This window comes from Aptenodytes forsteri, unplaced genomic scaffold (genome assembly GCF_000699145.1).
Source record: "Aptenodytes forsteri isolate BGI_AS27 unplaced genomic scaffold, ASM69914v1 Scaffold8, whole genome shotgun sequence".
In the NCBI taxonomy this organism is placed as follows: domain Eukaryota; kingdom Metazoa; phylum Chordata; class Aves; order Sphenisciformes; family Spheniscidae; genus Aptenodytes; species Aptenodytes forsteri.
The window spans coordinates 12531364-12556987 of NW_008796218.1; positions in this window are offsets into that span (position 1 = coordinate 12531364).

Sequence of the window (25624 nt, forward strand, 5' to 3'; positions counted from 1 at the left end):
AGAATGAGATGAGATTTGGATTTTGAGCTCTCATCCTCTAACTGTCTGTAAGAAAATATCCTAAACTTTTGTTTCTTTCTGGCCGCTTACCATGCAGGTGATTTTTGTAAGGTAGTTGAATATGCCAATGAATGTTTTTCACAGAGAAGAGCAGTTTAAGATTTATTGCCTTTACTATAACTTTTGCCTGGGATTAATTTTTTTAATAGACCTGAGGAATTAAAGTCAAAAGTCATCACCAATAACTAAATATTGCACTAATATCTTATTTATATTAACTGTCAACGTGAAAAGTCAACACAGCTATCAGTTCAAATGCATAAGAGGTCACACTCATTATATAAAAAGTCTGAAAATCACTGAATAGAAGAGCTCTTATTCTTTTGTTTTCCATCACTAACAGCTAGTGCGATTTGCAGGAGTTTGTGGTTACGGGGACTTGCAGGTGTGTGCAGTTTGCAAGACAGCCAAATATTACAGGGCTTCTAATTGATTTCAAAAGTGTCACCACAAATGTTCTCTGCTCTATATTTTACGTATGAACGGTGTAGATCAGTGCACCACCTCAGGAGAGGAAAATTGGCAAGTGGGTGCCAGAAACAGACTGGAATAATAGCACTCGTTCTGTAATGCGATGCAATAATCCACAGAGTATTTGATATAAATATAATCATATATAAAATATAAATAAATTCTGGCTAGATTTTTCACCTGCATAGTAAGAGATGGAGAGCCAAGACCAAGCTCTGGACCTTAGATCCAGCCTCCCAAGTAAGCCTGAGTTAAAGCACTGACATCCCAGTTACCAGTAAATAGCACTTTTTGTTTGTGGACACGATAAAGTGCATTGAAGAGGCTCAGAGAGTGTAATCATGAGTTAAACCAGGCAGGTTGTTTTTTGAGGGGGAGCCATTGATTTTTACAGTTCTAGCTATGGTGCCGCTTAGACGCAGAGGTGGCAGTTCCAGCTTTCTGTCATGTCCTTTGCACTGGTATTTCCACCGGTTACAACTGCGACTGGTGCTCGGTTGGGTGTAATCACCCCACGCTGCAATTATCCCTTGTACAATAGGGATGAGAACAATCCTTGCCTGCTGTCCCCTCCGTGCCTCTATCTGTACCAGCCCTCGCTGTAGGATCCCAAGCCTGGCTGAGCTTCTAAGCAATTTGGTAACACAAACAAACATAGATGCAGCCGTTATTTACTAAAGATGACAGGGGCACAGCCACCTCGCAGATGTTTTAAATCCTCTTAATATTTGTATTTATTTCTTTTTAATCCTCAGTGCCATAAAGTTCATGAAATGGATGTGGAACGTAAAAGACTGGGAGTTTCGGCCCTTTCGACTGAATGGGAGAAATCCAGAAAACCAGGTTTACCGCTTGGATTCCTAAGCGCTTCCCTGTTGCTGTACAATTTCAAAGCACATACGTCCTCTCTTAAATCAAGGCTACAGTTTGCTTGCTGAGCAGTGTCTAATAACACATCAATATGGAGAAGCCTAGGGAGGTCTTCTGCTGCTCATATATCTTCCTGCCGTCCTTTGAATTTGAGAAATGGCAGAAAGGGAGCTGATGGTTGAGTCAGTGGGATAAAACAGAATTTAGCGATCCGGTCGTTTCTTTATCGAATGGCCGTTGCTGTCAGCATTGGGAGTTTTCTATTTGTTTCAGCTGATCCTGAAAGATTTGGGGTCCTTTCTGAGTGATTTACTTTCAGGCACCTCTGCTAAAAAGCAACAGTTTCTTTTTATTTTTAGCTTCTCAATTCTTTACAGAGAGTCCTGTCGCAAGGAGGTATTACCTTTTTTTTGATGTAAAATACAGAATATGAAACAAAACTGACCTGGTATCTTGAATGAATGGATAACTGCACAGTACCTGAAAGTGTGAAGATTCCCGAGCCCCAAGGAATTATTGCTATTATGCTATTTCTTATATAGGGCTACATCCTGCCTTCCTCATTAATTGAACACAACTGCTAAAACATCCTTTACAATAAGCACTTCTTCATACCAGACATATTTCCTGGATCTATAAAACAGCTTTTAGAAAGGGAGAACTGTATTTAAGGAAGACATTAATATAGTTCCACAAAACAATGCTTGCTGACATATGGAGCACTTTTTGAATAATTCACTTTGAAATTAACACTATAATGCCATTTACCTTTTAAGTCCTATTTACTGGAGCTGCAAAGAATTATTCTCTGGAGATGAGGATAACGGCAAACACCAGACTTGCAGACCTTCTTTGGTTTAATAAAAACGGTCAGATGATTTCATGCAAAGAAAACCAGTAAGCAGTGAAAACAGTAAAAATCAGAGATGACTAGTGCCAATTTCTCCTTCACCATCAGGCCATGCATGTCCAGGTTCCTGGTTTCGGCGGCAGAGGAGGCTTGCGGAGGTCCTGCTCTCGGGCACGTGCTCCCGTGCCAGAGTTTGCTACCCCCTCGGCTGCAGTGACGCGACTGCATGGGGGACTGAGCCGTAAACCGGCTCACTGGAACGATCTGGGTTAAGTTTAATCCTTAGGAAAACAGGGATTATTTCAAATGCAGATAAATTACACGCTGTGATTTGCAGGCCCACCCCGCAGACAGCTGGCCAAGCCCCGCTGCAGCTTGGCGGTGGCCACCAGGCACCCCGAACCTGGCGTGGCTCAGCAGGCATCCACTGCTCCTGCCATGATATTGCAGTGAGAAGCATTCCGGACCTCCTCCACTGAGCCCAAGCAAACATACTCGGTTTAAAAGTTTGGGTTCATCTTTCTTTTCTCTCTTTCCCTTCTGCCTTTCTGCCATGGCTGGAGTTGGTGACGTGGTTCAGGCAGAAGGAAGGAAGGAGCTGCTGGAACTTCTGCCCATTAAAATCAGTTGCAAATTTCTTCGTCAAATGTAATGTGTGCTCATAACATTATAGCTGCAAATTGATTTTCATGTGGTTCATTAATTACTTGCTCTTTAGTCAATTTTAGATGTAAATAATGAGGAAAAAATGGGATCCTGATGAAGAGCTTTTCTACTGATTTCAAAATGACCTTTAATATGAGTTTCTCTGATTGACAACAATTACTATGGATGTTGACTTTTGGAGGTAGAGTGCTAAGTTTTTTTATTCATTCAAAACCTGTTTAGCACTACTAGCAAAAATGTTTTCAGTACAGTCATTTGATGTTGTTCTTTGACTGAGATGACTCTGTCAATGAGGATAGTCCAAGCTGCAGCTGATTGTTTTTGCTGAGACAACAGTACAGAACAGAAATGTATGCCCATTTCCCATTACCATTCATGCTGACATGTTTTTATTTCCCATTTTGGTTAGCTTCAATACTGCCAGCCTCAAACATTCAAAAAATTGTGAGTCAGCTTATAAAAATATTGAGATTGGTTTCACTTTATGCACCTGTGGGGTTTGTTTTCTTTAGTAAATCCTAAGATATAAAAGCATAAGATGTAAAAGTTATTTAGAAGCATGTAGGCTGAGCTATTTGCCTAGTCAGAAGATTGCAGGAACTGGGACCTTACCAGTCCCTGCCACTGTCATCCAAGGCTGCTGATAATCTGGGAAAACCGGCACCACTGCCACGCTCAGCCCGGAATAACCTGTGCAGAGTATCTTATACTTTCATTTAGCTGAAATGTAAACCCACTTATCTGCACTCCCTTTCAGGTATACCAGTCACAGCATACCTTGGCAAGAGTAAGAAATTGTCTGGTTCAGACCACTAATGGCCTTTCTTTTAGAAACTCTGTCTTCAGTGGGAATCACAAATTCTGCGTCCCTGTATGAGTGGAGAAATGGATAATAACATCTAGATTTGTCTGAATTCTATATATCCCAGAGGGATCAAGTTTGATTCCCTCCCTTATTTACACTGATACAAGGAAAGCATTTCAATTCTCCAAATGCTCCCTCATGTGGCTTCTTAGTACTAATACTGAAACATTTATGTGTTCTCGGAGATTACAACTCTATGCCAGGAAATAGGCTGAGACAACATAAGAGGTATTTCATGTGACCTTTGACATTAGAAAATGATGGTTCCGGATCCTACATGTAAAATATTTCACTTTTATGTTGTTAAATTAGCTGGAACGCAGTTATATGTGCTTGTGGCCCTGTGTTGGGGGAAGGGAAAAACCTGTGCTTTGATCAGGTTTGCCCAATAGATTATCTCATCAGATGTCATGGCGATAGGTAAGGGATAAAAATCTGAAAATAACGGAACTACTTTGGTGTAAAAATCGAAGAAGTGGAGGTCCGGTGTACACAGCATCCAAGGAGAAGTGTATTTGCTTAATTCACAGCCTCGCTTCCACAACATTTGCCAGGAAATAAATACAGGAGGTGAAGAGAGAAAAGGAGACAGAGGGAGGCAAATGTGCTGTTGCTTTGAAACTGTGGTGGAGAGAAGGATGTCTTTCTCCTCCACCATGGTTTGGGAGGGGCTCCCTTGAGCTCTGACACTTCCCATTTGGTTACAACATGGGAAGCCACTGCTGAACCTCGGTAAGCAGGTGGTGAAACAATTTGTGTAAAAAATAGGCTCATTTCCATTCATCTTAATGGCCTAGTCATCTAATGACCTGGGACAGTGTGGCTTCTTGTCTTGTCTCCTTTTCTCTTTTTCTTTTTCTCTTTTTCTTTTTCTCTTTTTCTTTTTCTCTTTTTCTTTTTCTCTTTTTCTTTTTCTCTTTTTCTTTTTCTCTTTTTCTTTTTCTCTGCGTCAGTGCTATTACTGGTTCCGCCTTTTCTGGTGCTACTGCTGGTGCTGCGGGATGAGCGGGGACTCCACCTCTGGGCAGCTTAACCTTGGGAGGTTAAGGAGGGGAGGTGGGAATGAACACGGGCACCAGGCTGCAGATGCCACGTGGGCTGGGGGTGCTTCTCCCCTGCGCTGTTATTCCCATGCTGAACTGTAATGTTAATGAGCAAGGAGTGACTAAGGCTTGGCAGTCTTCTGAAAATTTCCGGAATAAGAAGCTAATTTTTCCCCTTATACTTGAACACTGGAGGGACATAACAATGTATCTCCTAAATTTAATCAGAGAATAGATTGCCCAAGAGGACTCCAGGTTCAGCAAGACTGTGCCAAAGAGAAGACGTGCTTAGGGAAAATGTTTTGGTGTCCATCTTCAGAGCCCTCGCCTGACCCCAAAATATTGATGTGGTATGCAAAGGCACGTATGCAGGTATTTCGGTGTGTATTTTTGCCTGAGGTAAAGAAAAATAATATTGCTTTTAGGTCACTTAGACGATCTGGGAACACTTGCTTTACATCTTCTCTGCCTCGCACGTCCTTTTGGAAAAGACAAGTTTTACCTTGAGGAGGTTGATTCTGGAGTTGCTGGCTCCCTAAAAAACAAAGATTAAAAATCGAAGGACTGAAAAGTTAATATGTTTCATATTGGACAAAATATTTCTCTCAACAAGAAACTTTTCATTTTGATTTTGAGCTTTTTAAAGCCTCTACAAATAAAATTCTCTGACCCTGGAATGGTTTCTTTTGAACTTGGATGAAAAATCTGTCAAAAGTGAGTGTCATCTGTGAGCATTTTGGGAACACAGCTCTGCAGTTTTCACTGACAGAAGTTTTAACCAGAAATGTCACCCAGCCTTTCTCAGGAGGGTGTGGTACGTGGCCATGTGGTCCATATCCAGATGCTGTCATTGAAAATGTTGCAGAAACATACAGTGTTGAAACCTCCCCAGCAAAACTCTTCGCAAGATGATGCTGCGCCTGTAGGCACACGGAAAAATGTGTTCAACGAGCACTCACACTGTTTGGTATCACTTCTAGCTCTTTGGGAAAGTAAGCCAATGCCAAAAGAAATGCAACTGTTTGGGGGTAGAAGAAAGTTTTGCATGTTGGGGGGAAAAAAAAACAGTTACTAAATAAAATCTCCATGTTATTTAAAATACCGTTCATCAAAATACTTTGGTTTTGATCAAAACAAGAAAATATCACAGGATCATTTCTTCAGCAAATCTCGATGTCTTTGTTTTCATCCAGTTTTCTGACCTGTTCTTCAGGTAACTGAAGTATTGTACTCATTGTTGAGGCAGATATCCAGCATATTTTGGGGAATCTATAAACCAGAGAAGACTCTTTTCTTTCACAGGAATATGTCAGACTTCAGGAGTTATTGTTGAACATAGAGAACGGAGCCTCTCTGAAAGAACAAAGCATGAAGTTGTTACGTCTTTGTTTGCAGATACGTCCCACTCGTTGTGACAAAATGTTTGTAATATGATGAAGCTGAGAAAAGGTATGGAGCCTGCCCCATCTTATGGGAAATTGCAGGCAAAGACCTAGCAGAGCATCTACTCCTAAAACCACAGGGCAAATGTTTCAGGCCCCACCTCGTCTCACATGACACTTCTCAGTTTTGGACTGTAAAACACAAACAGCTCAATGATTAATAACTAGGAGTGACCTTTCCCAGAGGTAGTGCCAGGTTGATTTATTATGGCAACTACTGGTCTTTTTTTGGTGAAAACACAGTAATGTGTATGAGGGGTCCAGGGCAAAAGACAAAAGTTAGTCTGATAGACATTTCAGACATCTGCCAAGCAAACTGTGAGGGGAATGGAAGTTAAACATTAAAAATCAGTAAAACTCTTCCACTTGTGCTAATTAACAGTGATACCTAATTTGGACTCGGTGTTAAGCACAGCTGGACATGCATATAAAAGTTTTTGTTCCTCCTCCTTTCTTGCCTATTCAAATATCCTACTTTCAGTAACATTATGAGGTTTTGTTGTTATATCAGTTTGAAACCCAGAATTATTATTAAATATAGCATCCAGCATAGTTACCTCTGAGCCACGAACATCAGGGCTCTTACCTAGGGCATCGTTCAGTCACAGGAGAATTAGGAGCAAAACCACACCGCAGCCTTGCTCTCAGATTGCATGGACAGTTTGGTGCATGGACAGTTTGGTGCATAGACAGCTTAGCAAGGTAAGAGGGTGTAAGAACCATATAACAAATACATTGGTATTTACATTATTCACCTCTTCAATTAGTCATTTCACTTACAACCTTATCCAACATTCAGAGGTTGCGATAGTCATTGCTTGCAGGTAGCGCATCGCAGCGGAGCAGGTGACAGGGTCAGCCCGGTGCCATCTCTTTGGCAATACTGAATTTTGCCCTTTTTAAATGAATGGCCTCTTCCTTCTGCTTTTCAGAGCTGCAGCAATATGGCAGTGCTAAAATGCAAATGGGAGGGACTAGCTCGTGAGAACACGCGTCTGACTGAAACTCGCTGGGAGCTCCTGGTAAACAAAATGCAAATGAAATATTCAAACTCAAAGTTCTTTTGCAAAACAGCTAAAGCAATCTACTTTACTTTTTTGTTTAATTGGTCTTACAAGCCATTATAGCATCCTCATAAATTCACTGCGCTCCATGACCTGAATTCATACTACTTGCATGTGAAGTATCCAGAAATTATATGATTCACTGTTTTGTGTTTATTTGGGTATTATTCACATAAGGTTCTTAAAGCGATGTGAAAAATGTATTTACATTGCAAGAATATTAAAAATAGGCAACAGGGATTCTAACACTGGGAATTAAGAGGGCTCAGGGACTCCTAATAAAAACACCAAGTACAATAGAAATTTTAATTACTAAAAAGGCATATGTAATTCTCCATTTCTGTAATCTCACATCCAGTGATGCCAGCATGTGTATACATGATTTAGACTACTTAGGCACCAATCCAAAGAAGCAAATACCACCAAATCTACCATTATTCACTGACCTACTCATGTTTTGCATGCCACTTACACACAGAAGAAAACAATGTAATTAAAAAAAAAAAAAACAAAAAAAAAACCCAAAACAAAACTACTTTTAAATTATATCTATTGAAAAAAATCCCAAAGACTGTGCCTTTTGGAAAGCTTTCACCTGAATATTTATTCACAGTAAACCTCATTTCATCTCTTTTGCAAAGTAAAGGGGCTTTACAATAGCCATAATTTCTATTTATAGCTACCTGAAGACCTCTGGATACAGTTGGGGCTGTGTAAAAGGATGTTAGTTTAAATGACAACTAAGACCCAAAGGGCTGTGACTGCTAAGCAGGGATGATTTAACCTATGATAAATAGTGATTTCTCAGGCAGAGGTCCATGCTGCCCTTCTTCCCACCCATGCTAGGGTGGTGTCTCATCTCTCTGTGTGGCAGCTACTGACCGGAGTTTATGTTGAGGTAAGCCAGGACCAAGTGTAGGTTTCTCGCATACACTGAATTGCAAACTGGCGACTCAGCGGCTACGTTGTGAATAGCTGAGGCATCTCTGCGGAGAGATGCTTGAAGGACAACTAGAGGCAGCAGCCACAAAAGGCATCATCGCAAGATAAATCATTCCCTCTTGTCATTCAGACCCCTAAGAATATTTTAGGGAATAATTGTTGCATGGACAAACAGGGCCACAAATACATTATAGTACTTTAAGTACTAGCCCAAACATGTGAAAAGGGTTTTTTGTTACGTAAGGCCATTAAAATGGGTAGAAGTTATGTGGCTGAAATCCTGCGTATAGAAAAACTTTAAAAAGCAGCAACCACAGCCTATTACCTTGTGATTTTTCTTTCCTTTTTTTTTTTTTTTTTGCCAGCCTGCTGGATGGTCATCACCAAAAAGCCAGTACAATGCTGCACAATTTACTCTAATATCATCAGAAGACAGCAAAAATATACTTCAAATTAAACATCTCTGAAAAGAGACACACTAACGAAATTACAGAGCATTCAAATATTATAATGGCTCTTACACTGTTGGGCTTGATCTGAAGCCATTGTGAGTCAGATAAAGAGCATTTATTTAAATGTTAGCTTTTGTAAAGCGTTGGGAGTGTGAAGCTAGTAGCAATAAAACAGTCCATGTTTCAATTCAATTTAGTTCGTTATTGACGGTTAGTTTTGAGTACCTGTGTAGAGGTCTCACTCAAAAGCATTTCTGTCACCGTGCTCAAGCTCCACGATAAAAGGAAGCTCCCTGCGGGATGTAGCATCCAGTTCTCCATCCTGCTAAACACTGCTGGTGCGAGCTAGAAACGCAGGCTGGCCCCTCTCACCCACAGAAGTTTGTGGTCTCTTTCTTCCAGGAGAGTGGCCAGCTGGTAGTTTTACTCAAACCAGCAAGTTTAAGCAAAGAAGCACAAACAGAGATTCTTCTTACTAAGAAAGTAAATAAAACAGGGCTTGTGAAACAGAAGAAGTGGAGCCTTGGCCAGAGTGCTAGCTGGTGTAAATCACATCATTCTCCAGGAGTCGGTGGAGTGCCCTGCTGGCAAGCTCTCCAAACTTTTATTTTTCTGTTTTAATTTTTTTGTGGAGGAATTTCAAACAGAGCTAGGACCGTAACCCAGGGATCACAGCTCCTCATTCCTTGCTGTACTCTTTAGGCAAGTTCTTCTAAAGCTGAAGTGCTGTGGTGGGATCAGTCCTATACACGGTATACATGCAGAACGATGAAGAAGTATTTGATCTGAGGTGTATCAAGCTGAATATTTTCTGCTCTGTTGGGTTTAATTTCAAAATAAACAAAAATCTGTGGATGCGTTTTGAGTTCACTCTGGTGTGTGATGCTCCATGACTCCTGAGCCTCTGGCTGGGCTGCAGTGCTGCCAGAGGGTCCTGCCTCTCACTTGGCCACTGATCTCCTGCAAAAGTGGAACAATCAGAAACTGCTGGGTCTAAAGCTGCTGCAGTTCAGCTCACTTTTATGTTAGCCGTGGCCCTTATTTTCTCCTTATGTGCATTTTATGGGTCTGTGGAAGAAAAAGCTAACTCTGAGGTTAGAGGCCATTGTGTAAATCAGACATGTGTTTTTTATCAGGGACACTCTAGTACACGCAAATATTAATAAAATCAGTGGCACAGATATCACTCTGGGGCTTTGAGTCCAGATTTTTCTCTACTACTGTGATGTAAATCTGGAATAATTGGGAACTACTTGGTACCTTTGGATATTTTGATATTATACTGAACTTTAGGACAGAATGTTAAACATGAGAGAAATCAGGTCCCCAGAACAGGTAAAGTAAAAAGGTGCTGAAATAGTAGTTTAAAGGTAAAACTTAAAAATAAGAATAGGAAACCTAGATTCTTTATCTAACTTGGACAGAAATGCTGAGTGAGTTTGAAAAAAATGCTTATCTTTAATACTGGAGTTACTCTGCTGAATGGATGGAGGGGAGGAAGGGGTGGAGAATAGCTAAAAGGAGAGAAAGAGGTATTTTTTAAGGTAAACTATTGCTGCAGACTGAGTTGGGCTCTTCTAAAGGAACATGCTATGGGAGAAAAAAAAAGCTGTTACGTGGATGGCGCATAGAGAAAAGATGCTGGAATCCCACCATTGACTACGAAAACAGAGGGTGGGTGACTCAGGTCAGTTCAAGAGAAGATTTGAATCAAGAAGGAAACTAATACGAAAAACAAAAAACACAAGTGATGGAAGAATGGAAGAAAGTGACGCGTTTGTTAAGAACATCTCCTTTTGGCGAGGATGAACTTGTGCTGCAAAAATCAGTCCTGAGTACGGATCCTCAAGAAAATGATGCTGACTGAAGTTCACTGGCAGCTTCTGATGATTGCTACCTGGAACTGCAGCTGAGAGGGTAACACGGAGATGAAAGAGTGTGTATTTTACGGCCAGTCTTCTGAACTGCCTGCAATATGTATTTGTAGGAGTTAATAAAAAAAATAGCCAATCTGGAAGAGATTTTTTTCTTTCAGACTCCTCTAAAATTCATTCCTGAAACCCGTTAGTCACCAAGAGAGAAAGAAAGCGGGAGGGAGAGAGTGGCTAAGACAAGTCTGAGGAAGGAGAAATTATGACTAAGAAGAAAAAAAGGAGAAGAATATTTGCAAGATGGAAAAGTTAACATCTTTCAGTAAGAGATTTATTTTCTTTTAAAAGCTTCTATTTGACTTCCGATTACTAAAAAGAAAAAAAGTTAGTATAAGGCAGTGTGTGCATATGTGGGTGTGTATAGTGATGATAACAACATGCTCTTAAAAATTCTGAATTATTTGTGATTTCCCCTTGCTCCAGTCATGGATCTGGATCTCTACAGGTCCTGGCCCTGGTCTTTAATCAGTGACTCACTTTCCAAACAGAAGACAGATACGTATAACTTCACAAGTTTTGTAGTATATGCATTTCGTATCAACTTAATAGGCAGGCGTGTTTTGCTTGGTTTTGCCTTGTAAGTGCCATACCTAACACAGCTTGCAGTCATATCAGCAACCAGCTTCCACCGGGCTCAACTATCAGTTGTTCACAATACCAGCTACAGAGATTACTATTATTTTTCATCATCCTTCTCTTGCAAAGTCATTTATAAGGAGTATTCTCATACATAGCAGTATTCTGGAAAACACCTTTCCAAGGCTTCCCACAATGTGAGTTAAGCGTGCTCCAGTTTATACCACACTTCATATATCTGCACTGACTGGGGAAGGAGATTAAAGTGGTCTTTCATGTGCCTGTCAGTCTCCTCTGTCTGGAGATGTTTGTTTTTAAGCAGGATAAATAGAAACACATTAAAACTGGAACATGGGTCTGTATATGAATGGCTGGATGGTTCACTGGAAAACTTTACCCGGAAAAATTCCCTGTGATAAAATTGCTAATGATTGTAATGGGACATAATTTGGAATGATAACATATAAATATATGAATATATAAATATTTATCTAAATAAATCTGTCCCATTATACAAAATACAAGCCACACAAGATAACTAGGAAAAAAATACTATCAAAACATAAGAAGGGGTTTTTTTCTGGTTTTCAATACACTGTATTAACATACTTTATGTTTTCCATAATGACACAAGGTTAGAGAGACAAACAAGCCAGTAGCCCAAACAAGAAAACAAATATGTATTTACTGCATCTGGATGTATAAGCCTTTTTTTTTATTAATCTGTGTTTTTATTTATTAATCTTCCCATTCTAGATCAAAAAGACCAGCCACTACACTTCATGTCAGAGAAAGTGTGACGGGGCCAAATTCTGACATGTACACAGGTGATTTAAGGTACAATAAACTCTGTTACACTCTCTGTTAGATCATCAGAAGCCTAGACTAATTCACCAGTAGAGAGATTTTAGTTCAAACCCTTTCATGTATAGAGGTATCATCCACTTCTTAAGTTATGCTTAGAATTCTCTTATATATTATCCTTTAAAAATATGATAATTATTTCTCTTAGATTATCCTTTAAAAATATGATAATTATTTCAATATGACAAGTTAATTTATTTTGCTAAATGTGGGGTGTTTGACAGCATCCAGATTCATTCTACATGTATTGCAGAGTTCAAGACTGGACGTGTGAAGGATACAACATTGATTCATTTTTCTATTCTAGCAACAGTAAAGGATAAAGTAATTTGATTAGTGCTTTTTATTTTGAAGAACTATTTTTTTTTTTCATATCATATTTTATAGGTATCTTGTTTGATATGCGTGTTTGGCATCTCTTAAACAGAGTTTTATCAACTTTTATTTAAAGTTGATTTTTTAAGCTATACTTTCCATCAAAGTTAGTAGACCTTTGTTGTGTATTTTACTATAACCACAGCAAAATCTTTACACTCTACCCTCAAAGAAACAAAGCTTCTAATCAGGATCAGGATTTTGCTTTTTTTAGTACAGTTCATGATATTTAATTTCTCTGGCAGCAATTTTCTGTAAGTCATGTCATCTGAAGCTTCAGTCCCTCTCCTGCAGATACTAAACCCACCAGGCAGAGTGATGCATCTTTCCTCAAACAGTAGCAGTGGCCAGTGATAACCAGAAAAGCAGCAAACCAAAGATCTGCCCCTTTTTCTTTATATAAAATCAAATAAGGATCCTGAAGGCTGATGGGACTGGGAATGTTGCTTGACCACAAGTGCCAGATCAGGCCATAAAAATATTACTGAGCAAAAGCTTTTGAATAAAAGCAAATTATACCTACTTTAACTCTGGCAAGACTTGTGTGTATTAGTAGCAGCCATAGCATGGCTGCTATCATCCATCAGCACCATGATTAATTAGAAAATCCTTGGAAAAAACATCAGACGAAGAGCAAAAATACTGTACCAAGAATGTTTCCCTAGCAAAGAAATGTGCTGCTGAACACCACAATCTGTTTCAGTTTTGACAGAAAGATGTTTCTTGAGAGTTTGCATCTGTAGAACGAAAAAAAGTGTTTTACAGCTATTTTTATAACAGTCTTTTTTATGCATTTCCTTTGCAGTTTAATAATATATTTGTAGGTCTCCATATATTCCAACTGCCGTGCAAAGATTTCCGGTGATATGCGGGGTTGGGGTGTGTGGGAGGGGGAAATTCCTGGTTCGATTTTTGGTTTCCCTTGATTCTTAAAAGAGAAGGGAGGCCTGAAAACTTTTCAGAAAGGATATTTTTAAGGGTGTATTCAACATTTGGCGTTCAGGTTGTCTAACCATTTTTTTTTTCCTGGAAGACTCTATAGATCACTGGAGAGCTATTAAGCTTATGACATCAAAGGTGCCATGGAAACAAAACCTGATTAAGAGTGATTTTGGTTAGACTGTTTTAAGCTCTTTTTTTTTTTTTTTTATGCTAACTCAAATCTTTGAATGAACATCTGGAAGAAAAAAAACCTACAAGGGTTTCCTCCTCTTGTTATAGACTCAGTTCTGGTGTCTTCCTCATCAAAGGCTGCAAGTTCCATCCCTCTGCATCTTATGAGGAACGCCTCCAGAATCCAAACGACATCAAGCTTCCCCAGTATTTCTCAAATAAGAAAGAACAAGCACACAAAACAGTACCATTGCCGTGGCCCAGAACCAGCACTTTTTTTTCTGATTCAACCAGGAGGAAGGCCAGTTTTGTTCTCTCTGACTCCCTAGAACGGATGGGCTAAATTAGCTCTAGGAAGAGATTCCCCATTCATCACTCCCTGACATGAAACCCAGGTCCTGCTTCTTATGTGGAGTCTCAGGCTAAGACAAATAGCCTGAATGCCTACTCCACTGAAATCAGTGGGCGCTCTGCAAGTACCTTGGGAAAAATATAGATTTAACTTGTAATGAAGTCTTCTTTTGCCTTCATATAGCTTTTGATTTCCTAAACATTTTTCTAATATCATTATGCTTCGTGCATACTCAATTGGAAGATTTGTTATTATTTTTGGTCTGAAAACCAGCATCAAGCTTAAGTGATGTCTGATTGTGGCTTGGTATTTAACAGCTATTCTTCCTCCTTCATGCCTTAGTTTCAATCACTCTCTGGCTTTGCCCAAACCCCCCTTATGGAGTCCTTATAACCATATCTCTTCTCAAGCCAGAGATCTGTTTCCGACATACCTGAAACTGATTTTTCTCTGAGCTTCAGGTGGTTCATAGCTCCCTCCTTCCATTGTGAATATCCTTGTTTGTTTATTTTCTCTCCTTTCCTTTGGGATTTTCTATATTACTCTGATACCAGCTTCAGCAGTCCCTCATGCCCTTCCTTTTGAATAAAACACTGAGTTGGTTAAATTCCAGTTTGTTGTTCAAATATTTACTTTAAGCTTACACTCACCAAATACAGTGCCCTCGTCCTTGTGCTCTGCTGGTGTCCTATAGCCTCTCAGTAATGCTCCTCCAGGTTGTTTAACTGGGTGGTTGAGTATTTGCACCTTTGCATACATTTCTGAATTGCATGACATGAGACACACGCATTGAAAAGACTCTGTTGCATGTTCCTGTTCTGTTAGAAAGAGACAATGCTGTTCAGAGCCTTGCCCAAAGCACTGACCAAAGCCAGTAAACAGTAATGAAGATCCAGTCCCAGTTCAGGTTTCACCGTCACTAAGTCAGGAGTGCTCACATTATGGTGAGAAGAGTTATACCCATACAAATTCTGTATTTACCAGTATTTCACTGTTTTCCTGCTGCGGACAGAAGGACTCACTCCATAGGCCAAGAGCAGCTCTGGAAATGCACCGTCTAAGAAAAAGCCACCAAAAATCTGGCCTGAGAAACATATGTGATATGAAGACTGAATATTTGGACAGATTTGTTCTCCTGTGAAATACCTTAAAGCGTCGTCCCATCCTACCATTACAGTAGCTACATTTTAGCCACTTTACTCTCAAATGCATGAGAAAAGTTGGCTTCATTAGTTTTGTCAACTTGCCCATGCTTATCCCCAAGCTTTGCGCTCATCTACCACTGCACCTCCTGTAGTATCTAGCAAAGAGCAGACAGGTTTATTTGGACTCACAGTTACAATCAATTTTCTTCTCTCCCCTCTCAGCCAAAAACACTGTGTTGCTTTATTTTTTTTTTATGATGAACAGAAGGGGTTGTGTGATTCCAACCCTGTTAGCAACCATGGGGCTGGAGCCTGGAGCAGGCAGCTGACCCTGAAGAGGTGGAAACAAGAGTGAGGTGATGTTGTTAACATGCTACTCGTTTCCTTCCCACACTGTTAGATGGGCACTGGCTAGTCGCAGTGATGTCTGAAGCATAACAGGTGAGGTACTGAGGACACAAGGACTGTTCCTAGGTATGGGTCATACAGGGCCAGCTGATCTCTAACCTACTTGACAATAGGAGAAGTGTGTAAGCACAGCCACCAGCTTTACAGGAAACAAGTGTAAGTGCTTGCAGGGAAAAGGCTCAGGTGTGCGCTGTTGACAAGAGTAAATGAGTGCTGGTGGTGGGAGCATGCATGGGTATAAGCAGATGGAGCAATAGTCTACTAGGAACGCTCTTTTCTGCAGGAGATGAACCTTCAGGCTTTTAGTATAGCCACCGGCAGGTATGTTGACTGTTTCCCTACTTCCTCATCTTTATCAGTGCTAGACTTTCTTTCTTAAGCATTGGTTTAAGCAATGAGCCAAAACTGCAACTTCCCTTTCGCTGCTGGGAGCCTTTTGCCTTGACTCCACTCTATTTTATATCCTTAGGATATTTTTTTTTTCTTTTAAAACCACTTTAATTTCCTCTGCATTTCTTTCTTGAGCTGTTGCTTGTGTGTTCTTCCCTCAGCTTAGCATTGCAAACCAGTCCTGGCTCTTTTGAAAGCTGTCACTTGGGAAATGGCAGCAGCAGCGTGAGCTGAGTGGTTGGACTAACCTGTATAGAGGAAGGATGAGAGGGTATTTTTCTCTCTAAATTTCATTCAAGTTAATCTTTCCTCTATCCATATTGATTATTCTAACAAAGTCTGACTGTCCTATCTTTTTTACTGTTTTGTGTTTTTGAGGTTTTAGCTGTTAAGTTGTGCTTTGACTGGAAGGAAACAAACAAATAACTCCACCTTTTTCTGTGTCTAGTGCCTTTTCATTGAACACAATGAGAAATTAAGGTGTTACCTGTCTTCCACGTTCTTCTCCATTCACGGGTCTAAAGTACACACTGGTTATGACCCTAGTCTGCAGTACAGGATTGCAAAAGAAAGGAGGCAGAAAAAAGGAAATCTCTGAAGCCTATTGCTTAGCTCTCATTACTCTGGTCCCTGAAGAAAGCTAATGTAGGGGAAAGTGCAAAGTGGCTGAGGCAGTACGTGCTAAATCCGTGGCTCAACTCTGAAGAGTTTAGGTACATGACATCTACAATGACAACTTCTGCTTGTGTGATTGTTTTTGTGAAATCTCTTCACCTTTTGCCTATGCACTTTCATAATGGTCTTTACAATTCATGAGAAACAATGAAGCCAGGTCGTTACATGTTCCTAAAAAATGTCTCCCTGAGACTGGCCTAGCAAAGGATGCGAGCAGAAAAGGGAAGGAGAAGCAGCAGTTACAGAATTAAGCTCAGCTCCCAACCACAGATAGTTTAAGCCACTAGCACTGCTTGAGGTTCAAGGACATAAGGGCTGTTTTTTCTTGACTCCTCTGGTTCAGCTTTGATTAAGAAGGCGTTCTGTGATGTTAGAGATGTGTGGCCAGACTCTTTCTTGTATAAACTGCTTGCGTAATGCACACGCAAAGCTTGTGTGAGGCTTTCTTGGGTAAAGCAGAAGTTGCTTTAAATGGCACTTAAGCCCATCTGTTTCACTGGAAAGGCCTTTCTTTTATAGGGTACAAGATACAGAAGTACATCTGTTTCCACTACCTTTAACTAATTTGTTTCCCTCCCTTCTCTAAGAAGAAGCAGAAAAGACCTCTGCTCTCTGGTGCCCTTATGCCCACATCTTCCTTCCTGCAGAGGGCTATCCAAGTGCCAACAACCCTGGAGGGTTTGGCTGATTGCATGTATTCCTGATGCTTGGTGTGCTCTGGGTTGCTCTTGTGAAGCCAGGCAGGTTATAAGTGGCAGAAGGGCTTTGCCCGTGTGTGCATCTCAAACACAAGCACAGGGGCTTGCCTTAATTTTGACCACACGCACGCAAGCGCTTGGGTGAGCTGCGTGCCAGCAGCGCCCTTCCCACACTAGCCAGCACCGGAGGAGGAGCTCCTGCAGACATGCAGTGCAGCTGAGATATTTGGCTTCGTGATTTGTGGTGGGAGAAAGAGCCTCAGCACAGTCGCCTACTCATTCGGAGGCTCTAAAAACTGCCAGTTCTGATGCCCAAAAAATGTCTGCCTCCACACCCTCTGCTGCTGGTGTGACTCTTTATTTTCTGCTGGGGGGACAAACAGCCCGCCCCGGGGAGTTACATATCAAGAGAGGGGGGAAAAAAAGAAAGCCTTTCTTGGTGGCCATAAAATGCAACAGTAACACAGCAAAAAATAGGGGGACGGGGTGACTGTTCAGTCCAGGTCTTGGTTTCCAAGGATGTGGGCACAACTCCTCTTCCAGCCGCAGGCTTTCAGCTTGAACCCAAGCCTGGATGCAGTCCTGAGCCAGTAACTCAAGCCTGGATTAACCCCACTTAACTAACACATCTAAACCAGGAGGGCCATGGCTATAAGGAGTTATATAGGCTCATCTCCAGCGTGTTTAATCCATCTTGGTTTGGATCACCCCTGGAGGTGTCTGTCTTTCCCTATTGACCAAAAGGAGCTGGAGGCAATTAAATAAAATTAACCAGGATCTTAATCTCCCTGCATAATGAAGACACAAATATTTTCTTTGCTTGGCTCGTCTTCCCAGGCTATGAGCTCTTTGGGTTGTTGCTGTCCCTCACTATGTACTTGTGGGGGTCTAACACGACGCAGTCCCCAGCAAGCCAGAGCATCTCAGTGCCGTGGCAGCATAACTATGGCCACTTAACCTGAGGCTCCAGAGAAACTCCTCTAGGATCAAAATTAATAAACATAGTGGAGTTTTTGGCTTAGGGAAATATAAAACAAACAAAGTAAATGGGAAAAAGGAGTAAGAAAAATAGGTTAGTTTTCCTAGACGTGGGGAAGGGGACCTCTTCCAGGGTTCCCAGACCCGGGGGAGGTGAGGAGACGCAGCCTGGTCCCAGTCCGAACTCGGTGTTACGGGAGCAAAGAGACGCTGCTGACCACATGGGCTCAGGGCTTGCTGTCATCCGTGGGTACCTGTTCACTTGGGTTCGTCTGACTACAGTCTTGTAAGGTGCCTCTGGCTCCTTCTGCCCTTCATTGTGTGTATGCCCCAAACAGGATAGGAAAAAATACTTTTTTTTTTTTTCTTCATTGGGGTACAATAATTTTGCAGGAAGCGAGCAACTCTTCTACCTGCACTGATGGCTTTTTTTCCGCCAGGTTTCTGGCCTGAAATCTATCCTAGTAAAAAGTGTCTCATAGGTCCCTGGGACCCACCAGCCACTCGTCCCTGATGGTGGGCTGTGCTGGCAGCGCTGCGGGGTGCAGCAGGCTGGGGACCCAGGCTGCGAAGGCACCAGACCTGTGCGGGAGCTATCTGCCAGGGCTGTGCGCCTTTCTCAACTTCCCAAAAGATGTGGCAATTTTTTTTTTTCCAGCTTTTTCCCACCCTCTGAAAGCTGGAGGTGATTGATTTTGCATGACTGTTCAAAGCTTCTCCCAAAGTCTGTTTCCCAAAGCCCTGGAGAAAGGGGCAGGGGTAAGAGGAATTAAAAGGGATACATATTTCTTTGGGTTTTCTTGACATTAATCATATATTTTCTGAATGAAAACTGCTGTATGGTGACATTTATGGCATCGGCATTATGTGTCTGACATCCTAAGGAATAGCAATTCCCTTAGAAAAGGCTTGTGTGTCTGGAAAGCATTTCCTCTCCTTAAACTCTTTAATAGGCAGGGTTTGTTCGACACTTGGGCACACACATTGAATCCTTTACGTTGTCATTCACCGGGGAGCTCTCAGAGGCACCAAATAACTTTGAGCAGTGCCTCCTAAGCTCCTGGCACACCAGGTCTCATGTGCTTTCCCACTAAACAGAGAGATTAGCAAAGCCTGAGCAGGGCTGGCTCTTACTCCCTAAAAGAGGGGTGTTTTGTAGTGGGGAAACCAAATCTTTCTGAATCCGTGAGTATCGGAGGCTTGAAGAGGAAGCTGTGACTCTGAGCTGTCTCTCTTCCCAGCAGAAACTCCTTGCACAGCACACCTCCTTTCATTGCATAATCTGGTAGACTAGTCTAGATGTGACTCCTCTGGCAGAATTTGTCTTAGCTCCGGTATACAGGGTGAAGGGATAACTGGAGACTCAGCTCTAATTAGCCTTAGCTTCATTCCCTCTAAATAGACTTCAGGAGGAATCTGGTGTTTTCGGGGGAGGGGGGGGGGTTAGAAATCTGAATTTCTAGAGGACTGTCAAGCATAATTAGAACTTGGCATATATTTGCAGACGTCAAATGGATGTTGAGACAGCTTGCGAGCAGTGTCCTGGGCCTGACTGCTGTGCGGGCGAGTACTGGGAGGAGCAGAGCTGCTCAACAGGAGTCTGTGTTTGCCAGCTCTTGGGAGTCCTGTTTGTGTTAAAATTATCCCTCTCGGGATATATGAGCATTGAAGATTGCAGCCGGGTGAAAATTTTAATGACAGAGGTTTCTTAGTGAAAAATGCCAGTCTAGCAAAAATCAAAATATCATAGGGATTTTGCTGCCTGGGTCAGTTCATGGGGTTGTGAACTAGGGAAGAAAATAAATCTCTAAATGGTTCATTCTGACAATTCAAGATAAATGTCGGGTTTATTTTAAAATAAATGGGTCATTGCTCTTTTATACTTTTTTTTTTAATAGCCACCTGAAGTTTTTATTATTGAGCTGAAATACATACTATAGGTCCATTTAAAACAGATTATGTGGGGTTAACCTGATCTGCAACCCATATCTTAGGTCACTCCTTGATAAAGAAAGAATTTGAGTCTCATGTGCCACTTAAGCCGGTTGTGTATTTCTGTTGGTTTCTGATTAAGCAAATGTGTGAAATTCAAAACAGGAGTGCTGACAAGTATTGTACCGATTGGGGAATAGTGAAACACACAGGCTCTGAAAATAACAATATAACATCTTTCTGCACTTGTTTAGGTGGAGGCTGCCAATTGACAGCCTGTGGCCCAGACGCAGCCTGTTCCTGAATGTTTTTCTGCTATTATATCGTAGTATAAGATTTTTATTTTTTTCCATTAAAGTAGTCAATAAGTTGGGCATCCTGGCTTGCTTGGTTAGAAGTAAATCCAAACTTCTGTATACTGTTTGGTTTGTAACACAGCTTCTGTAAGTATCAGAATATGTCAACAATTTCTGGCAAATGCTGTTTTCAAATGGAAGTTATTCTTGCAGTTGCAGTAAAAACCTCTTAACGCAGAAGAAAAATATAAAACCGGAAAAGATTAAAAAAATACTGTGCTTTTAAGTTTTTCTTCTTATAAAGGAAAACCCAAGAAAATTGGAAAAAAACAGGAATGTAAAGTATTTAAAGGAGTATAAAGAAGACGTCTGCCCCACCTCTGGTTCTGGATGGTAAGACCCTGCCTCAGCCAGGGTGGCTGGTCACCTGCACTTCCAGGAGCAGTGGTCCCCATCACAGGTGATCTGCTTGTTTGCACCCACAGGCGTGACATCAGTCCCACTCTAATGCTGCTGCCCACCTGCCAGCATTGCTGACACTTTCTTAACTCTTTTTAAGAAAGATCCAACAGATCTAAAGGGCTAATGTGTAAAATCTGCCACTGCATCATCTCCTCTCCCGGGGGAGCATGGTTTCTCCCTGGCCCCCTCCCTGGCATTGCCCTGACATACCTGGGCGGCAGGAGGGGTGGTAGCGGCTGCCTTTTTGTCGGCTGTTGTCTTTCCTGGATGCTGATAGCTCCCAGAAGTCCCAGAACAGATATTGTCCAGTGGTTTGCGCTGGGTAAAAGCTCAAGAAGGCAACTGTATTTACTGACTGGTTATCCCTGGAGCTGTAAAGTGACTCCTTGAGCCTGGCCTCTCCAAACACTATTTTGGAAAAGATCCTTAAATTTTAGAGGTGCCTAGCCCGAGTGCTCTGCTGGGCGGCTCCCTCATCCTTTGCAGATGGCTGTGCATGTCACACAGCATGCAAACCACCGGCACACCAGTAAGCATCAATAAGCTAAATAAATCCCTGTTGGGGTGAGTTTGCAGTGCCATAGGGCTCCGGATCCTGGGCAGGTTGTGCCAGGACCCCAAAGGGTGTTTGCAGCACATGGCCCCTGCAAGGCATCTCTGCCACAGGCAACCCACCAAGGGAGCAGGGTGGCCAGGAAGGCAATGTCTCGCCTCCTTGGAGGGGTGTGACCTGCTGCCTCTGCCTGGGGCCCCTCTTCTCCCCCCAGGTTAGGGACACCCCTCCCAACATACCCACTGAGTCTGGGAAGAAACTCCAGTCTACCGCACTGGGGTGAGCTGAGCTGGCCCAGAGAGAGGAGTAAAAACTTTCAACACAGGACTTTCCAACCTTTGGTCTGCCTTAAGTACTAGGAGGATGATCAAACAAGGAATTGTTGTTGGTTTTTTTTTTTTAAGGTATAAAATATGCCTGTGTCTAGAATTACATTTTTAAGACATTAAAAAGTGATGCTGTCAAATCCTACCGTTTGCCTTTGAGACAAACAGTGCACCTTCCCACCTTAGAGTTACTACTTTTTGCTTTTACTACTGACACTTAAGCCTCCTTGTTTGTAAATCGTGCCCCTTTATTTTCTGGTATCCTGTTTCCCTTCCCCACTAGCCAGCTAACCCCTCTGCCCTTGCCCGTGTTCCAGCTGTGGTGGGTGCCCTTGCACAAGGCACCCATGCCCAGCTCATGCTCCTCCACTCTTCTGTCCTGCTCAAGGAGGTCACGGCTTCAAGACCCCACTCTACGCCAGAGAGAGGAACCTTTGGGAAATCTGGATTCACTGAATTAAAACACTGTGTGAGCAAAACATCCTTTAAGAAGGAGGTCACTCTGTGTAAATCTAAGATTTTCTGATAAATAAAAACCCTTTTAAGGTGTCTTATGTATTAAAACTTGTATGGAACTTGAAGGGACCAACTGTATCAGCTTCTTGGCTGGTGCTAGGTGGCTGAGCTGCACTGACATGGCTGAAGCTAAACTGATTTCCACCAGCTGAAGGTCTGGGCTGTTTCTGTGCAGAAGTGTAATGGCCTCACCTAGATTCCCCGTGCAGAAACGCAGCCCTCTCCAGCAGAAGTGGGAAGGGGAGCCTGACCATGTAGCTGCAGCGACAAGCAGCCCTTCCCTCCTGAAAGGCTGCCTCGTACCCTTAATTACAAGCAATTGGAGCTCATACTACAAAGTTGTTAGAAGCAAACTTTGTAAATGTGCATTGTCATGGAGACAGTATAGATCAGCTGAAGGAGCATATGGTTCTTTACTCCTTCGAGCTATCACTGGAAGGAGTAGACTGAGGAATATATTTAGTGTTTTCTTTTCAACAGATGACTAAAGATAAGGAAATAAAATTAGTTTGAGAAAATCCTCCTCCTTTTCTATGGGAAGTTGGCTGCTCTTCACTCTGCATTAGAAAAATATTACTGAGATCTCTTGTTTTATAGCTGATCATTGACAGGCATTTTGGAAAGGTCATATCTGAGAGCCTCTCTTCAGAAGCATGCAAAGAAAAACATGAGTATTTTTTTTCTTTAAAATTGTATGAATTTGCTGCTCTTAAAAGAAGGGTCTGTGCGTGATTTTTCAGATCTAGAAGACAATTCTTCCTTAAAAGAAGACTCTTTTGATCATAACTGTATGCTCACATCCACTTTAAGACCACTTCATCGCCTCAGGGCCAATGAGAGCCTGGCTCAAAGTCCTTCAGCAACCACAGACGAGCTAACGCTGGCATCGGTGGAACGCGTAGTTCCCTGCAGCCCTGTGGACTTGCTTCTTCCCTGGCCTGGAAGAGCCCTTGGCTGCCCCTCCGGCCTTCTATCAAGAATGCCAGTTGCTTTAATAGTGGGGTTTGTAATGTGATGTATTAGAGCCATGGTGGAAATAAGGAAGCCCTTTGTCTCACAGGGTTGGCAAGAGATGCACTCAGCTAAAAAAAGACAGTGAAATTGTTGATGATATCACCATTTATCAAGAAAAGCTTTGTTTTAAGGGAAAAAAAGACACTTTTGTTCAAGAAACAAACAAAAGCATCGTGCAAAAATATTTGACCAGCTTTATGGACCCCATTCACTAGCAACTGGACCACTGTAGTTCATATGAGTTGGACAACAGATATGAATAACTAATTACACTTCTTTAGCAGCCAGTCTTGAGACAGGAACAGCATTAGTATAATTCATTAATTAACAGTTCAAGCGAACTGTTTGGATTGTTCTATGCCTTTATGATACTTGTGCTCAGAAACGGTGGCCTGACTGCAGTGTCCCAGCTGGAATTACTTGAGGGAAAATATTCCCCTTGCCAGGCTGAACCTCATGTCTCCTCCTGGAGTGCAGGTGGAAGAGAAAGATAGGAAATTCTTTCCACCTGGTTGTGGTCTGCTCAGGAATAGTTATAATCTTCTCCATAATGTATTGGTTAGCATGGTATCTTAGGAATTTCGGGATTGATGTTACTGGGTCTCTCTGGACGGCAAGAGCACAGGCAAAGATGAAAGGGACATCAGCTGGGTGAGCAGCCTGGTAGGAACACGGGAGGTATCACGTTGCTCATGCCCCTTGATCCACTGCTGCCATGGCCAAGGATGGACTGGCTGAAAAGGCTTCGATGATTGGTTCTTGGGTGACAGAATTGTCTTTTAACTTTTTCCATGTTATTTATGTTCAATAATACAGCAAGTTGTCTCCTAAAGGGAGCAGTGGCCGTCATGTGGTGGTAGGAGATTGCGTGAATATTTGAGAATTTAATCGGCAGCTGTGCCAGGCAGTGTAAACAGAAAGGGGGTTGTGTGAATAGGAAAGGGGTTCGGCTGCAGCTTTTCAGCCATTGGGAGGCTTTGTTTCTTGACGTTTCTGCTGTTTCACTGGCAGGTATGTGACCCAGGGTCCAGGAGAAGGGGACCAGAACAAAGTTGTTCAGACCTGCTTTCTGCTTCCCTCCTCTGGGTCCATGGTCCTGAGTGAGCTACTTCTCAGGGCAAGATCTTGTTTCCCTGTCTGAGCATGGGTCTGTCAGACTGGAGGGGGGAAAAAAGACACACCACCTCCCCCCCACTTCCCCTCCACCCTTCCCCCCCAAAAAAATTGCCCATGATTGAGCACATGCAAATTTGACTTCACTGGTACTAAATGTTGGGGTGAATTGTGACCTTCTTCTACGGTCTGCCTCAAAACTGTACCCATTTTGCACTTGGAAGAGGTTTTTTTTTTAACACAAACTATCTGTTTTGGTTTAAATTGTGCTATGGAGTGCTAAACCAGAACGCTAAATAGGACATTCATAAGCCCACAAAGTTGAGCAACCAGAAGAGGGGAGATGTTTGAATTAAGACAGCCAAACAGTTGAAGTTTGGCAAAATTTCCAGCGTCTGAAAACCAGTGTTTTTAATGGGTCGTACTGAACAGCTTCGTAACGGGGGATGTTATACGCCAAACAAAATGCACATACTACGCGACGTATAATGTAACTTGACAGTTTTAACCGTGTGTATAATTAGTGATATTGACTCGGTAATGCCGAGAACGACTTTTTGCTGGCGTTTCATCCCATTAAATTGAATCTTTCCCAAGGAGGAAAATCTAGGAGGCACTAGTCAGTCACTGACTCACTATCAGCTGCCTCCTTGCTAAAGCCTGAATGTATTCCATAGTAAGTTATTTGTCACAGTGACTCAGCATTGTAGGCTCCTTTTTAATTTCTCTCTCTCACCACAGAGCCAAGAAAATCTCCCACCTCCCCATGCCGTATGCTACTGAGATAGCAGTTTGTATCATTGGCCAAAGGATAACACATTTAAATGTGTGCGAGAAGCCTTATAAGGGCATTAACACTTGCCTCCAGGTTGGACGTCACGACGGCGAGCCAAGGAGAGGTGCCAATAATAGATTCCTTGTGTTTGTACATGCCATGGTGACTATTTGCGCCGTTCGTGGGAAACGGAGTGATATGCCAGACGGCAAAGTGTTTCATTTATCCAGAGTCACGGGGGTTGATCCTGAGTGAGTCTTTGCTCAGACATGCAGCCCCATTCCTGGAAAGGTCAGCAAGCGGATCCTGCCAGCCTGGGGGCTGGCTGCAGGAGAGGAACTGGGGGTCAACCCCATAGCCTCTCCCTTCAGCGCGTAGCTCCCCTTCAGCCCAGAAAAAATCAAGAT